This window comes from Girardinichthys multiradiatus, chromosome 9, assembly GCF_021462225.1.
Source record: "Girardinichthys multiradiatus isolate DD_20200921_A chromosome 9, DD_fGirMul_XY1, whole genome shotgun sequence".
Lineage (NCBI taxonomy): Eukaryota > Metazoa > Chordata > Actinopteri > Cyprinodontiformes > Goodeidae > Girardinichthys > Girardinichthys multiradiatus.
Window position 1 is genome coordinate 27856054 of NC_061802.1, and position 17201 is coordinate 27873254.

Below are 17201 nucleotides of genomic sequence, written 5' to 3' on the forward strand. Positions count from 1 at the left end.
TCATCGTGGTCCAAGGATATGCTAAACTAATCTTTGGCCATTTCTGGACATGCAGATGGGAAGTGGCGTTGTCTCTGTTTGCGTACTATCTTATGGGAAGGGTCAGCATTGACTGGAAGAGAAGCCTGATGGTAGCACTGTGGCTTTGTGTCGACACCATTGCCTTAGTGCTTGAGATACTGCTGAGCGGACCTCATGCCACCCGTCGCGCACCTGCTAAGATTGTAACTGCAATAATGGAGGCACTCTTAGCTTTTGGCATCATCGCCTATTTAGGGCAATTAACTCTCTCACTCAAAGGACAAGGCAAATGGATTTGGTTCGCAAAATTAGCTAGTTTGGGGGCTTGGAGCTTAGGATGGGGAATACTCTCTCTCCTTTATTGGCTGCAACTTACTTCTGATCTAGTAATTATGGTTTGGCTTATGACTTATGCAGCTCTCTTCCATTACTCCGCTGCTTCCCCCGACGCCTCGTCGAGTGACACTCAACCTCCACTTTTTCGCTCCCCTTGGCTGGCCGCCCAGAGACGGAACAGAGAAGTCCCAGAGACGGAACAGAGAAGTAGTCTAGCGCTACAGTCTGATTTTCGCCCGCTAGAACGCATGCTTCTATAATTAGTTAATCTTGTCATTTAGTTTTTAACCCTGGAGGTGATTATCCAGGGTCCACATTATGTTCCTGAAAAATCCACTTACAGGCCTCCAATATATCTCTCCAGGACACAGTCTTCTGTTCCAGATGTGGAATTTCAGCCTCAGTGCTCAGATACCTGTGGGTTACGCCTGAGGCGCACTGGTGTCACCACTGTCTCTCTAACGCTGTCAACTATGCTACAGTGACAAGTGTTTTCTGCATTGAGGGTCCTGGAGATCTTCCCTATATCTCCATGACCATGAGCCAAAATCTTCAGACACGATACAAGGTGATCTGGACATTGGCCTTCAGGGCTGCTGCGCACACTTTCAGGAAAAAGACACAGCAAGGGGGAATGTATCTCCCCATCATCAGTTACATCTGGGAAGATCCTAAACATCGATTCTGGTTGCCCGCCCTCCATCTACTCGATGGGAGGGTTGTTGCTATTGGCGCCCATAGCTCCCCTGATTCCCCTCCTCAGGGCACCGACGTCAAAGGATGCCAGGTGTCAATCACTACTGCAGAAGGCAGCACTCAAACCTCTGTCACCACCAAGACCGTCACCTGTCAAACTTCTGCTGGTGATGATGAAGAGCAACACCAGCCGGTCTCGCTGGAGGAGCTAGTCTCCCAGACTTCTCTAACAGGTGATTCCATGCGAGAGGAAACGGGTCCTCCACAGGTGTCTGATGGCTTGCTGGCCGAGGTCATGTCGGCAATCACTCCTCAACCCTTCTCCCCCTTTGCCCTTACCCCCAATCCTCTCACCTCTTCATAGCCCGGTTGACACCATCTCACATGGAAGGCAAAGTGGATCCGCTGCTGATGGGTCTCCCTCACTACCTGTCCTCCAGAGGGAGCCTGTGTCATGTCCCCTTTTGATGCATCCTGACTTCATCGAGGAGTTTGAGATTCTCGACGTTTGGTCCCCGCCGCAAGACCCCCGATCACCATATTACTGATTTCTTGGAAGATGAGGTTCTCTACTTGTGTGTTTATAACACAGATCTGGTGACTGTGCAGGCCATGGGAGATGTTCAACTTCACTTTCATGTTCATCAAACCAATCTTTCACCAGTCTTGCTGTGTATATTGGTGCATTGTCATCCTGATACACGGCACCGCCTTCAGGATACAATGTTTGAACCATTGGATGCCATGATATGGCAGCCCAAACCATCACTGATCCACCCCCATGCTTCACTCTGGGCATGCAACAGTCTGGGTGGTACGCTTCTTTGGGGCTTCTCCACACCGTAACTCCTCCGGATGTGGGGAAAACAGTAAAGGTGGACTCATCAGAGAACAATACATGTTTCACATTGTCCACAACCCAAGACTTGCACTCCTTGCACCATTGAAACCGACGTTTAGCATTGGCATGAGTGACCAAAGGTTTGGCTATAGCAGCCCGGCCATGTATATTGACCCCGTGGAGCTCCCGACGGACAGTTCTGGTGGAAACAGGAGAGTTGAGGTGCACATTTAATTCTGCCGTGATTTGGGCAGCCGTGGTTTTATGTTTTTTGGATACAATCCGGGTTAGCACCCGAACATCCCTTTCAGACAGCTTCCTCTTGCGTCCACATTAATCCTGTTGGATGTGGTTCGTCCTTCTTGGTGGTATGCTGACATTACCCTGGATACCGTGGCTCTTGATACATCACAAAGACTTGCTGTCTTGGTCACAGATGCACCAGCAAGACGTGCACCAACAATTTGTCCTCTTTTGAACTCTGGTATGTCACCCATAATGTTGTGTGCATTTCAATATTTTGAGCAAAACTGTGCTCTTACCCTGCTAATTGAACCTTCACACTCTGCTCTTACTGGTGCAATGTGCAATCAATGAAGACTGGCTACCATGCTTGGCCAATTTAGCCATGAAACCTCCCACACTAAAATGACAGGTGTTTCAGTTTCATTGTCCAACCCCTGTATATTCATAGAACCATGAGTGAAAAGAAAAGGTGTGGTAGGAAAAGTCAAGCAGAATCCATTAAATAATTTTGGGGAGCTTCACAAGGTGAGGACTGAGACTAGAGTCGGTGCATCAAGAGCCACTACTCACAATCAAATCCTACAAGTGGGCTACAAGCACCTTACCTAATTTAATGAGAAATAAACCTAGACTGTTGCTCAGTGGTCTAAGGTCCTCTTTATAAATGAAATTAAAGTTTGCATTTTTTTGGAAATCAAGGTCCCAGAGTCTGGAGGACCTTGATTCAAGCAATGTGGAGTATCCATGTTGCTTGAAGTCCAGTGTGAAGTTTCCATAATCAGTGATTATTTGGGTTGCCATGTCATATATGGTGTTGGTGGTGTTGGTCCACTATGTTTTCCGAAGTCCAGAGTCAATACAGCCATCTATCTATAGCTTTATGAAGAAACTGATTTCATTTTCCAGCAGGACTTGGCATCTGCCCACACTGCCAAAGGTATCAGAACCTGGTTACATTTTTATGCAGACGTCATAAACTGCATCCTTTTTGGTCAACAAATCAGTTTATTTACTCAGTTACCACAAATATGTTGCTTACATTTTAAATGGCAAAACACACGTTCTGGTATTAGAGTAATCTATGCTGGTTCTCTATCATGCATGTATATTACTATATTTTGCACAATGTAGAAATATTCTGTCTGTTGGAGTTTTTGATAAAGGACATCAGTCTTTATGCATAGATTTTGCACACCTTGAAAGGTTCCAACAAAGTGTGAAGATATCTATATTACTGCAGTCAGCTTTTTGTTGACATTTAACTTGTTTTTATTATATTTACATCATCCTTTTATCCGTTTTCTTGCACTTATCTAGTATTGGTAACAAATTGGTAGAGTAGGACCCAAAAGCTGGCAGGAGGTAGATTTCATAACCTTAAAAGTAAACCTACAAAGAACTTAAATGGTAAAAACAAAAGACAACGCAAAGGAACTGCAGGACAAAACCAGAAAGACAACTACTCAATTTACATGAGGATCTGACCCATGATTGCAAAACATCAGGGGTATAAATACTCTAGAAGTGGTAGCTGGAATGATGAAAAAGTGATTCACTGATAAAGAACAGCTGTGAGGGAAGCAAAGCACTGAGACAATAAGAAAAACTCATGAAAGAAGATGACTGATTACAATATAAACATGATAAGGAAAACAAGAGCAACAACTTGATGACTAAACAGAATACACACAAAAAAAGTAAATATAACCACAAATTTAAAACACAAGAACACAGTAAAAAAGGCAAATCACCACACCCCAAACAGGAAACTCAAACAAAGTCTTCATGCCCAGGAAGAAATTTCTCTCCAGCTCATTCTGGGGATCCTAAGATGTTCTCAGGCTAGCAGAGATGTATATTCTCTTCAGCAAGTTCTGGTTCAGTCCCAGAGTCTCCTCACACTGGGACATGCTCAGAAAACTTTCAGAGAGAGGTGTCTTGATCAGATGCAAATGCCCCCTGGGTGACCAGACTCACCTTATGTCACAGGTGTCAAAGTCCAATCCTCGAGGGCCAACTTCCTGCAACCTTTAGATGTGACTCTCTCTAAACACAGCTGAATCACATAACTAGATCATTGGTGGGACTCTGTAGAATTTGAGCGCATGAGGAATTAATTTAGTTATTTGATTCAGGTGTGTTGGACTTGGGACACATCAAGCCTTCAAGGACTTGAGTTTGAAATCCCTGTCTGTACTGATGAGTGCAGTCACCCTATGAAGAAAGCTCATTTCAGCAACTTTTATCTAGGATCCTTTTCTTTCAGTCATACACCTAGGGTGAACTGGATAATACTATTGCTGACCCTTGTCACAAATGTTGACTCTACTGTTCATGGACAGGATGTAATGACTAACCAATTTCAGGTTGGTAAAACGTGGGAAGCACGTTTTTACTTAACTGAAACCTCTAAACTATTCTACTTCTATCTGCAGAAGTAAAGTCTACAAATGAAAGACACTCCTCTCACATTAATGTGAATATACATGTGAGATATTGCTCCCAGAGAACGCCATCTGGCTGATGAGCTGTTAACCTTCTTCGAACATGACAACACTTTCCTCGAAAAGCAGTGACAGGTTTTGTTTTTCCACTCCTGGTTCTTCAGTTCAGATGCAGTCGGTCTCGTCTTTGCAGGGGAGTGATTCTGACTCAATAAAGAGAGGAGCTGAGGAGGAGTGAAAACCCGATGTCAGAACTCCACAGCAGAGATTTACAGACTCCAGGAGAGAGGAACTCCTCTTACAAGTTTACAAAAAATGCTTAAATTGTCATGTTCTTCCAGGACTTATTTCCAAATCTTATTTCTAGGAATAGCTGTGAATATTTTGGTTTTTTGCACAAGCCAGATCCAGTGAGTACAGGGATAAGTATATATGTGTGTGTGTGTGTGTGTGTGTAGATAGATAGATAGATAGATAGATAGATAGATAGATAGATAGATAGATAGATAGATAGATAGATAGATAGATAGATAGATAGATAGATAGATAGATAGATAGATAGATAGATAGATAGATAGATAGATAGATAGATAGATAGATAGATAGATAGATAGATAGATAGATAGATAGATAGATAGATAGATAGATAGATAGATAGATAGATAGATAGATAGATAGATAGATAGATAGATTTCATCCTCCTTTTCCCACAGACACTTTTCATAGAAAGTAACAACTATGAAATTATTTTAAATGTACACAGATGTGAGTTTAGTTCATTGGGTTTTCTTAGTCAGATACAGTTATATTACCAAATTATTTATACCCTGAAATTTAAACAGATTGAAGTTTAAAATAATCTTTAAATTTTACCAACTTGTTTATTCAGACTGGAAGTAGAATTACTGTTTTGAAGCTGGCCTGCTAGAATCTGATACAAAGCCTGTGGAAGGAGCTAAAGAGTAGGGTGATGGCAAAGAGGCCTTCCAATACCTTGAGCTCATCACCAAAGATAAGAAGTCAAAATACCAGAAAAAACATTAAAAAAGTTGATTTAAATGCTTTGGGGCCAATAAAGATTCTTACAGTGATTACTGAGAAGAGTATAACAATTATTTGACCTGCCATTTTTATATAATGCCATTAAAACAGATGTTTTTTTTAAGTTGATACACCTCTTATATTGTTCAATTATCTTTTCAGAGATAGCTGTCTCATTTCCCATTAGACACAAACATCTTGGTTGAATGACAATAATCCATCCATTTTCTTTACCCCACTGAGTTGTGGGGGAGCTGGTGCCTATCTCCAGCAGTCCAGAGGCGGGGTACGCCCTGGACAGGTTGCCAGTCCATCACAAGGCAACACAGAGACACACAGGACAAACAACCATGCACACACCCATTCGCACCTAAGGGCAATTTAGAGAGACCAATTAACCTAACGGTCATGTTTTTGGACTGTGGGAGGAAGCCAGAGTACCCGGAGATTACCTAGGCATGCACAGGGAGTATATGCAAACTCCATGCAGAAAGACCCTCAGCTGGAAGTTGAACCTAGATCCTTCTTGCTGCAAGGCAACAGTGCCACCAACTGCACCACAATGCAGCACTGAATGAAGATGGTTTTATATTTAAATCTCCCAGGGGTATAATAATGAAATAAAATTCTAATTTGGGCTTAGTTATAGATATGTTAGCTGGTCAACTAAAGCTTTGTCAACTAAATACCACCTTTCGAAAACCACCACAGAGGAAGGGTAAACTGGGTACAAATAGAATACTGAATAAATAGAGGTGTGGTTGAGGAGTAACAAATGAACTTTATTTTTAGTTTAAAAGAAATTTTAAAACACTGTATCGTTTTTGGATTTTTTTTTCTTACCATGTCCCCTCTGCAACATGGTTTTGGTCTATCGCATAAAATCCTAATAAAAGCGTCGGAGTTTGTGGCTGTAATGTGACAAATGAGAAAAGATCCTGTTAAGAAAGCTTTTGCACACTTTGCTCTATATTTGTATATTACAGGTGCTTTTACTTTACTGTTGTATTTCATACTCCTTGTGTGTCTTCTGTGCTGTGCAGTCTTTTTGCTCTTAAAATTAAGATTAACTTTATACCTGAACGTACAAACAGGTCACTGGTCTGTGTGCATTGATGTTGTGATTAGTCTATTGCCAAACAAGAACTTTTCCAGGCTGAAAGCTTTTGCTAATAAATATTATATGCTCTTCCCGTCCGTGTGGGAACTTTTTTCAGTTTGGTCTTGTTCTTGTAGAGTAGGGGTGAATGTGAGTATGCATTTACTGTCTGTTTGGCTTGTGACAGACTGACAATTGGTTCAGGTTTTGCTCCAGCTCTTACCCAGAGAGAGTTGGAATGGACTCCAGAGTAAAGAAAAATAAGAAAGAACAATCATTTATTGTATAAGGCTACAATGGTGAGCTGGAGCAATGGTTTGCTCTGGTTCATATTGCAGCAAAGCTCATAAAGCCTCTAGGCAATGGCACTTTGTTGTCTAAACTCTTTGTTATGCAGACGGTGTAAAGGGCTCTGTCGGCCTGCTACATTGTACTTTTTACATCACACGTGAGCGATGTTTTCTTTTTACATTGACAAAGGGACTGTTTGCAACCTGAAGTAAATTTGAAAAGTTTTTTTTATTGCTCACTAAAGTTTGCCATTAACCAAATCCCTAGGTTGTTTTTTTTATGTAAGATGTTAAAGTGGTCAGTTGTTGAAATAAAGCTGGGTGTCAGTAGTCACTTCTAGATACTAGGGACAGAGGGATGTCCACCACAGAACTGGAATCAAATCCTGTAAGTTTGAGACCAAGGTTACAGAGGTGTTCTAGTATACAAAATTGGTGGTCTTTGAAGGCCTTTTTGACCAAATGTTGATACCAATTGGACAAGCCTTCAGTCTGGCTGCCTCTTAGCCAGTCAGAAGCAAACACAGCATCATTTTAAAATCACAATTCAGATTTACAGAGATAAATCTGGAATAGTAAATCTTTCAGAGCTGAGAATAAGACATGAACATACACTGCCTGGCCAAAACAAAAGTCCCCACAAAAAAAAAAGGTCACGCTCTAATATTTCGTTAGCTTTGATTAAGGCATTCATTTGCTGTGGCATTGTTTCTGCGATGTCACAAGATTTATTTCCAACCAGTGTTGCATTAATTTTTCACCAAGATCATGCATTGACAATGCTAGAGTCTGACCGCTGTACAAAGCCTTCTCCAGCACATCCCAAAGATTCTCAATGGGGTTAAGGTCTGGACTGTGTGATGGCCAATCCATGTGTGAGAATGATGTCTCATGCTCCCTGAACCACTCTTTCACAATTCGAGCCCGATGAATCCTGGCATTGTCATCTTGGAAGGGAAGAAAAAACCCATTGATGGAATAACCTGGTCATTCAGTATATTCAGGTAGCCAGCTGACCTCATTCTTTTAACACATACTGTTGCTGACCAGACCTGACCAACTGCAGCAACCCCAGATCATAGCGCTGCCCCGACAGGCTTGTACAGTAGGCACTAGGCATGATGGGTGCATCAATTCACCTGCCTCTCTTCTTACCCTGATGCGCCCATCACTCTGGAACAGGGTAAATCTGGACTTATCAGACCATATGACCTTCTTCCATTGCTCCAGAGTCCAATCTTTATGCTCCCTAGCAAACTGAAGCCTTTTTTGTTTCCCAGTTAGCCTCACTGATTAGTGGTTTTCTTAAGGCTACACAGCTGTTCAGTCCCAATCCCTTGAGTTCTTTACGCATTGTGCATGTGGAAATGCTCTTTCTTTCACTATTAAACATAGCCTGGAGTTCTACTGCGCTCCCAAAGCTTCGTTCAACACCATATTCCTCTTGTATTTTTGCCATAACTGCCATAACTGCTGGTTTGATTTCATACACACTCAATGCTGTTTTATTTTGTTTAGTTAGATATTTTACCTTTTTTGTGTAGAACTTTGCATGTTTGATTAGGTGAAGATTATTGAATCGGAAGAGCGAGTTGTATCAGGGCTATTGATTTAATAAATATTCACGTAGATAAAGAGAAGGCGTTTGTGTTTATTTTGTGCAAGGGTGATTTGTCAGGCAAAATAAGGTTAAAGTTGCCCATGTTTCGGCAGAAATGGTTGATTAAACAGTGACATCTTGGAATAGTTATCAACTATTACTGAGAATTTAATAATTGTAATTATCAAGGGCTTTGAGCCACAATTACAACACCAGAGGACATCTCTGATTTCGATTCATAAATAAGGATTAATTCATGTTCTCAAATTATGATTTTCAATTATAATTATTGATAAATATTAATTAATCAATAATTATAATCCCAACAATTGGCGTCCTTGGGTGGGCCTTAAAAGGACAGACATCACATCACTGTTGCACAAAATTAAACAATTGTGATATCCGTGGAACCTACAAGTTGTATTGTGAGATTTTGAGTCACTGAACAGCTTAGCCTGTTGTGTTGCTGCTAATCAATTTAGCTATCATTCATCACAGAACAGCTTAGCCTGTTGTGTTGCTGCTAATCAATTTAGCTATCATTCATCACTGAACAGCTTAGCCTGTTTGCATTGCTGCTAATTAATTTAGCTATAATTTGTCACTGAACAGCTTAGTCTGTTTGTGTTGCTGCTAATTAACTTTAGCAATCATTTGTCACTGAACAGCTTAGTCTGTTTGCGTTGCTGCTAATTTATTTTAGTGGTGGTTCATAGCTAAACAGTTTTGTGTGTTTGCATTGTCAGTGTATTACCATTGTGCATTTTGGAAACATCCCACACTGCAGCTGGAGATGTGGGTATGTTAGAGGACCCCATAGGAATGCAGGCACAAGAAACCTTTGAAGGTGAGCCATACCTGCGATACCTTGAGAGAACCTGCAGGTCAGATCTGGAGGAAGTAGAAGCTGCCCTCCAGAGTTTACCTTTCCAGGCTCATGGGGTTCCCATACATCCATCCCCACCCCACTGTAGTCAGCGGCCATGAACAATACATGGCTGTGGATCCAGTAGGTTAAATAGTTCAAGGTTTAGAGGGGAGCAGCCTTCAAACTTGACTCGCAGTACGGTCCTCACCTCCGACAAGGCGACAGGAGAGCCGTCCCTGGGATTCAAGTGGTTCCTACCGCCCTCAACCACTGCCCAGGACCCGAGTCCGGGGAGCACAGGGCCCACCGTTGTACCCAGAGCAGCCTCCACTGCCTCCCCCGAGGATGAGGCGTGATGCACTGACACACCCTGAGTGCAGCTGGAGTGAACTCTCAGATGAGGACTCAGATGAGCCAGCACCAATCCCTCAGAGAGGATTGCGCACTCGCCAGCTTGAGTCTATGGCCAAAGTCATAAAGCGTTTCGACCCTAATAATGCAGAGTTAAACATTGATGATAATCTTAGGGAAGTTGAATGCTGTCTTTTAGATTTGTACTGCCCATCAGCACGGGAAAAACTGAAGCTCATCTGGAAGACAACATCCAGGAGCGTCCATGTTTTCGTGGAGATCCTGACTCCTGCAGTCTGAGACCGTTATTCAACCCTCTGCGAAGCTTTGAGGGAAGAATATTCTGTGTACACGGACCGGGCCTCCGCCACTCTTGGTGCTTTCACTATCCAGCAATAGAAAAAAAGCACCCAGGGAGTATTACCGGCACTTGAGAACTGTTTACTTCCAAGGACGCAATGCTCCCGGCATTGAGGAGGAACAGGCTTTTAAATCCCTGTTCTTCCACAACCTTCATAAAAGTGTCCGATACGATGTTACTATGTATTGCAGAACGAAGACCCTGAGCATGCAAGAGATCCGGAAATATGTTCAGATGGTATGTGGGAAACACGGGCTCGCCCAACCAAGGGATCAGAGGGCGAGGCTAGGGTTTTACAGGTACAGACTGAAAGAACCAGCCTTGCATTGGAAGGTCAGGAAATGCCTTCAACAGGAGCGACTGTTAAGAACAGGTTCAGGGAACGACGTAGGTTCGGTCAGCAGGACCGGGGGGTTGGCAATGAACGGCAACCGAAGTCCGGAAAACCGGATAACCCCAGGTCCAGCAAGACGCCCTGACCATCAAATGAGGCCTAAAGGTAAGACTGATGGAAAAGGGTGGAACCAACATGCAGAAGGGATTATCAGGAAAGAGATGGAGGAGGCCTTATGCGAGATGGTAACAGAAGCGGTGCGTCAGGCTACCACACCACCACATACTTTGAAACAGGAAACCAACCATCCAGGTAAACCAGATCCAAAATCCCCGTCAGCATGACTAGGCGTGGATTCCGTCTGCACGGTAACCAGAGTCTATCTGGTCGGGTGGGGAGACAAACCTGAGAAACTTCAAGAACCCCTTGGGACCTCGTCAGGAGAAACACCCCGGACTCTCTTCCTAAAATTCTTGTTCGAACTAACCCATAACACACATGCCAGTCACCTATACTGTCCGACCATTATAGGGGGGTGTGTCAAGGCGAACGCACTCCTGGATACAGGATCAGAAATTAGCCTGATGTGCTCAACCTTATTTAAGGAGGTGAGTAGAGCCATGCTCGCTCTTGGTAAACCATTTCACCAGCTACACCCAAGACCACTCATATATAACCAGTCGGGTGAGGTTGGATGTTTCATTCCAAGACATGACTTTGGTCCACCCCATTTACATTTGCACATTGGACACAGAGCCTCTCCTTGTTGGCCAGGACCTGCTGGCCAGGTTAGCCCCACTCATTGACTGCCACCAGGGCCAACTCTGGGCCCAGGTGGAGGTGCCAAAACCCCTGGGTGCAAGCAGTAATCCCAAAGCTTCATTCAACACCATATTCCTCTTGTGTTTTTGCCATAACTGCCATTACTGCTGGTTTGATTTCGTACACACTTAATGCTGTTTTATTTTGTTTAGTTAGATATTTTACCTTTTTTGTGTAGAACTTTGCATGTTTGATTAGGTGAAGATTATTGAATCGGAAAAGCGAGTTGTATCAGGGCTGTTGATTTAATAAATATTCACGTAGATAAAGAGAAGGTGTTTGTGTTTATTTGTGCAAGAGTGATTTGTCAATCAAAATAAGGTTAAAGTTCCCCACTTTTCGGCAGAAACGGTTGATTAAACAGTGACAGCTAATAATAGTTATCAACTATTACTGAGAATTTAATAATTGTAATTATCAAGGGTTTTGAGTCACAATTACAACCTCAGAGGTTATCTCTGGTTTCGATTCATAAATGAGGATTTTTGGTTAAGAAATTAATTTTCTCAAATTATGATTTTCAATTATAGCTATTAATAAATATTAATGAATCAATAATCATAGTCCCAACATCTTTTCCACTACCATGGGATGTGTCTTTCGACATCGTTTTTTTTAGTAAATGAGAAGCAACTCATTGCACCAGATGGGGTTAAATAACTTGTTGCCAGCTGAAACATAATCCCCCATGCAGTAATTATCCAATGGGAGGCTTGTACCTATTTGCTTAGTTAACTCCAAAATGCTGCAGTTCGTTTTCTATCCAGCACTGGGATTTTGAGCACATTTCTTCCATTCTAGCTTCCCTTCACTGGTTGCCTATTCCTTTTAGGATTCATTAAAAAATATATTTTATTTGATTTTAAAGCCCTCCTTGGTTTTCCCCATCCTATCTCTCTGAACTGTCGCAGCCTTATACACCTACCTGCTCTCTCCCTAGCTGCTCCTCACTGTACCTCAGACTGAACGTAAACTTAGAGGAGATCGTGCTTTTGCTGTAGCCGCTCCACATTGTGTCATCGTTTTCTTTAAGGCCGACTTGACCCACATTCAGAGAGAACACTCAAACAGAGAAGCGTGGATTAAAGATGATTTATTTACACGATCAATAGAGAACTCAGTCAAAGAGGGGCGTGGCCGGAGGTCAGGCTGAAAAGGAAACGGCAGATGGTGAATGGTGGCCAGGGTAGGGAAAAACACAATACAAAAGCTTAGCTCACTTTTCAGGCGGGATGGATCCGCCCGAGGGAGAGTGATGCGAGTCTGGGGCTGTACTGCTGCGTAGGTAGGCAACGAGGTCTGATGGTCCAGAGGGGTCTCGTGGGAGAGCGGGCAGGTCGAACACGATCAGACAGGAGGGTACACAAGAGTGGCTGCCCGGCAAAAGTGATCCGGGGAAAATAATCCAGATTAGTTGTAGGTGGTTCGAAGAGGATCTACAGCATGGAGCTCGACTTACAGGCCTAGGAATCAAGGAAAACAGAACAGGTAATTAGTCAGAGAACTACTGCTCAGGATTACAAGGTACGGCCAGGTGATCACTACCGCAGTGGTCAAAACACTCAGGCGTAGAAGTGCTGGGGAGCCGCCCTCATATAGTCCTCCAGCTGATGAGGCAACAATATGCACCTGTCAGGAACTCAGGACCCGGCTCCAGCGCCCTTAGTGGTGGAAGAAGGTAAACAGCAGGCAGGATGAAGAGCAGACTCTGACACATTGTTTAATTGTCTGCCCTTGGAAATTAGACAGGCATTTTCTTTGTCTGTTCTGAAAACCCAAATTTTTACCCTGGCATTTGACACCCTGTGAGATGTTCGTTTTAGGTCATTTTTATATTAGTTGTTTTATTTCATTTTAATGCTATTTTTAATATTGTTTTAATATAGGTCCATTTACTTGTGTCTTGTATTGTGTGTTTTAATGTGTTTTGTTTTTATGTTTTTTACCTTATTTAGCTTTGGTCTGGTGCTGGTTATTAATAAAGTTGGATTGGATCCCAAGCGTTGAGCAGTGACTTTCTTGTTTTTTTTCCGCAGCTCATTGGGAATCTTTTTAAAGGGAGCTAATCTTCATCTTAAAATATTTAGAAACAAAAAATGTTGCAACGTAATCTGTTTTACATAACAGTCAGTTATATCCTTCAGTAGTGACCTAACTATAAGCCTTAAAAGATGGTTCTGGAGTTTGACGGTGTTATATCTAAAACAACTTACACGTGTTACAGGTTTTTAAATTTTCTGCCACTTCATTGGTGCACCTGAGGTTACTGAGAACCATAACAAATCAGAACAGAAACTGATTTGTCCACTCTGGACCCGATGCATGAAGTTTAGGGTTGAAGCAGATGTGAATCCAGACTATAAAGTTAATAGTTTTGACAAATTCAGGCGTGTGTGGCGTTGTTTGTAAAGTTACACCCAGTTCTACTTAATTTAATTCAATTCAAATCAGTTGGATTCAATTGAGTTCAATTCATTCAGTTCAGTACAAAATACGCTATAAATCCCAATTGATGGCTGTAGGCATCTCTTATAGTAGTCTGTATTACAATTGTAGGACATTTAACCATGTCACAGAAAATGGGTGTGAATCAAAGTCCTTTTTTGTTCCACCTTTATTGTAATAATATATTTTATATAAACAGCCGGAATCTATAAATCAATTATTTCTGTTCGCTGTCAAACTGCAGGGTAGAGATTATTAATTTGAAAATCCCATAATATATGTATTTAGTAGGCAAACTATCTACATTAGACATAATTTGTAACATCCTCATCAGACGTGCCCAAATCCAGTCCTTGAGATACTATCCTGTAACTTTTAGATGCATCCCTTTTCCAACACGCCTGAATCAAATGCATGGCTCACTACCAGGCCTCTGCAGAGCTGAAGGACATGCTGAGGAGGGAATTCCACCGTTAGATTCAGGTGTGTTGGAGAAGGGATTTATCTAAAAGTCACAGGATAGTAGCTCACAAGGACTGGACTCAGTCAATATTGAGCAAATCATATAATGCTTACCAAGGTTGCAGAAATTGATCCCCTGCAGAACAGCATTTTAAAAATGTAAAAAAACACTGTGTTTTTTATAGTGCAAAATAATGGAGTTTTGACGAAAATTCCATCTGGAAAACTCACCTCCATCACCAGCTCCGTACCATAACTTCATCATGCGTCTCCGCTCCAACCAATCAGTGTCAAGTCTGCATTCCTCCTCTGCCAATCACCCTTCAAGGCTTCGCTTTTAAGGACCTCCAACCATGGCTCTCCCTGCTCTCCTGCCGAGCTTCGACCCTCCACCACCCCATCGCCACCATCTGGCTTCCTAGCTCCTTCCAATTCCCTTATTATCGGGCCTCCACTCCATCACCAGTATCGGATCCCCAGGGGGAAGACATCTCTAATCCTAATCCTAAATCATTCATTCAAGCTCATGTCATTCATAGCATTCATGTCTTCCCCTGGGGTCCGAGCGCCAAAGAAATAAACATCTGCTATTTAACTTCTCTAATCGGCATCTTTGTGTTTTTATTGTGAGTCTTTACAGGATTTAATTATCTGTTTACAAAAACATGCTCCTCAGAAATAAAAACTGTGCAGGGAGCTGAACATTGCTGGTGTTATCTGCTTTTTGATGAAATGCTCCTACTACAAGCACAACCTTGTGCTTATTTCAGTCAAATGTGTCAGCATGTACGTAAAGCAGTTTCTAAGTTGGGTCAATCTGAAAATAGACCAAACAGTGGCAGAATTTGATGTGGATGTTTGATGTGGATATTCTGTGAAGTAATGAGTGTCTCACCTGTGGTGGTAGCTATTATGCTCCTAGTCTGGAGAAGCAGGGACAATTTATAACAGAATAGAGTCAGAGGGAATGAGGAGAAGGAGGAAGAATAATTACACCAGACTAAGTCATCCATGTCATGTATCAGTTTTAGATAACCTTTGCTTTTCTTGAAAGTCTACATCATCATGCTGCAACCTGGCATCTCTCTGAGTTTGCATTTTAGGCATTTCATGTGACTTATCTATCAGTTTTCACAGGGCTGACTAATCTAGCCTCTCTTATCAATTAGGTATTGTAGCTCCAAGAACCCCCTTGTCCATTTGTCCATCCCCAAAGACCTTCTCTAGTTCCTACTGGGAGATCCCATGTTGTTCCCAGTTTAGAAGGTATATGTAGTTCTTCTAGCAGGCTTTGGGTGTGCCCAGGCTCTCCTCCCGACTGGACCTGTCTGGGAAACCTCTATAGGGACGAAACCAGAAGGCATCTTAATCTGATGCCACGTGATTTGATTTAGCAAATAGTTTTTTTTTTCACTCCGTTGCTCAGGCAGTTAACAAAAAAACTGATAAATGGATTGTCAAAATGTCTAGCCTGAAGACAGGGGACTGGTGCAACAATTACTTTATTGTTTTAATATGACCGAATTTCAATTACTTGAAAACTAGACTATTTTTGTGAGAAAATGCAACTATTTTTGGTCTGGGCCAAAACCCAGAAAAAAATCCTTCTAGCATCCAGTCAATATTGAGAAGGCCAGAACTGGTGGTTAAATGATGATTTATTGAATCCATCCATGTCATCAACCACCTTAAGAGCTAGACAAGAGCAAATAATAATAATTTGAAACATTTCATCATCCATTGTCATGCATAGCCCATTAAATTAGTACATTTCTTTACATTATCACTACCTTTTACATCTTTCCGCATAAACATTTTATGGTTACTCAAATACACTTTATCACATTTACAAACCTTGTTCCCCTATCGACTGAAGCTAAGCTTAGGTTGCCTTTTAACTCTTTCTGTCATCCTTTCTCTGTGTTGCCAAACTCATTCCGGTTTTACCTTTTGTCCAACTGAGCTGGTTCCGTTATACTACTTCCGCTCCTTAGGAAGCTATCAAAATAAAGGCATGTGGTCTTAAACGTAGTTACTATAAACAGCGGTAACTTTACTCTGCTGGTCCTTACACTCCCACCAAATTATTTTATGTTGAACATATAAAACACAAATAATTTCTTCAAAATACTTAACCACAACAATAATAACCTAATAAACATGTCATCACTGTAACTTGCAATGTGCAAATACACTTAAACATTATGGATTTACTTTTCACATTCTTCTAGCATCAGAACTAACTTATGAACTGGGCGTTCTACTACAGACATCTTATTCACACGTTGACCTCTTTTAGAAAGGTTCCTGTTTGCATAAGCTATTTTGACCTTTCTGACCAGTCCATCTGAATCTCTTACAGTGTCTGTGATTTGTCCAAACCTCCACTGGGCTCGTGGTAACATTTCATCCTTGTCCATTACTATGTCTCCTATTTGCATGTTCCTTTTAGGCGTGTGCCATCTTTGTCTGACCATAATGTTCTGAAGATACTCTTGTTTCCATCTGCTCCAGAACTGTTCGAGTAAGTACTGTATCTGACGCCATCGCTTTTGTGCATACAAGTCCTCTTTAACAAACTGACCGGGGGGAGGCAGAGCAATCGAGGTCTTCATTGTGACAAGATGATTCGGAGTTAGTGGCTCCAGAGTATGTGGATCAGTAAGATTACATATTGTTAGGGGACGACTGTTTACTATTGCAGCTGCTTCATACAAAAAGGTTCTGAGTGAAGAATCAGTGAGTCGACCTGGTGTAAAAGCCAATATTGCATTAAGAACGCTTCTCACAGTCCGTATTTGTCGTTCCCATACTCCACCTGCGTGACTCGCATGAGGTGTGTTTAGGACAAAGTCGCATTGTTTCTCTGCCAAGAAGGTTGTCAATCTGTCAGTGTCCATTCCACTTTGGGCTGTATCCAGTTCGTTTTTGGCACCTATGAAGT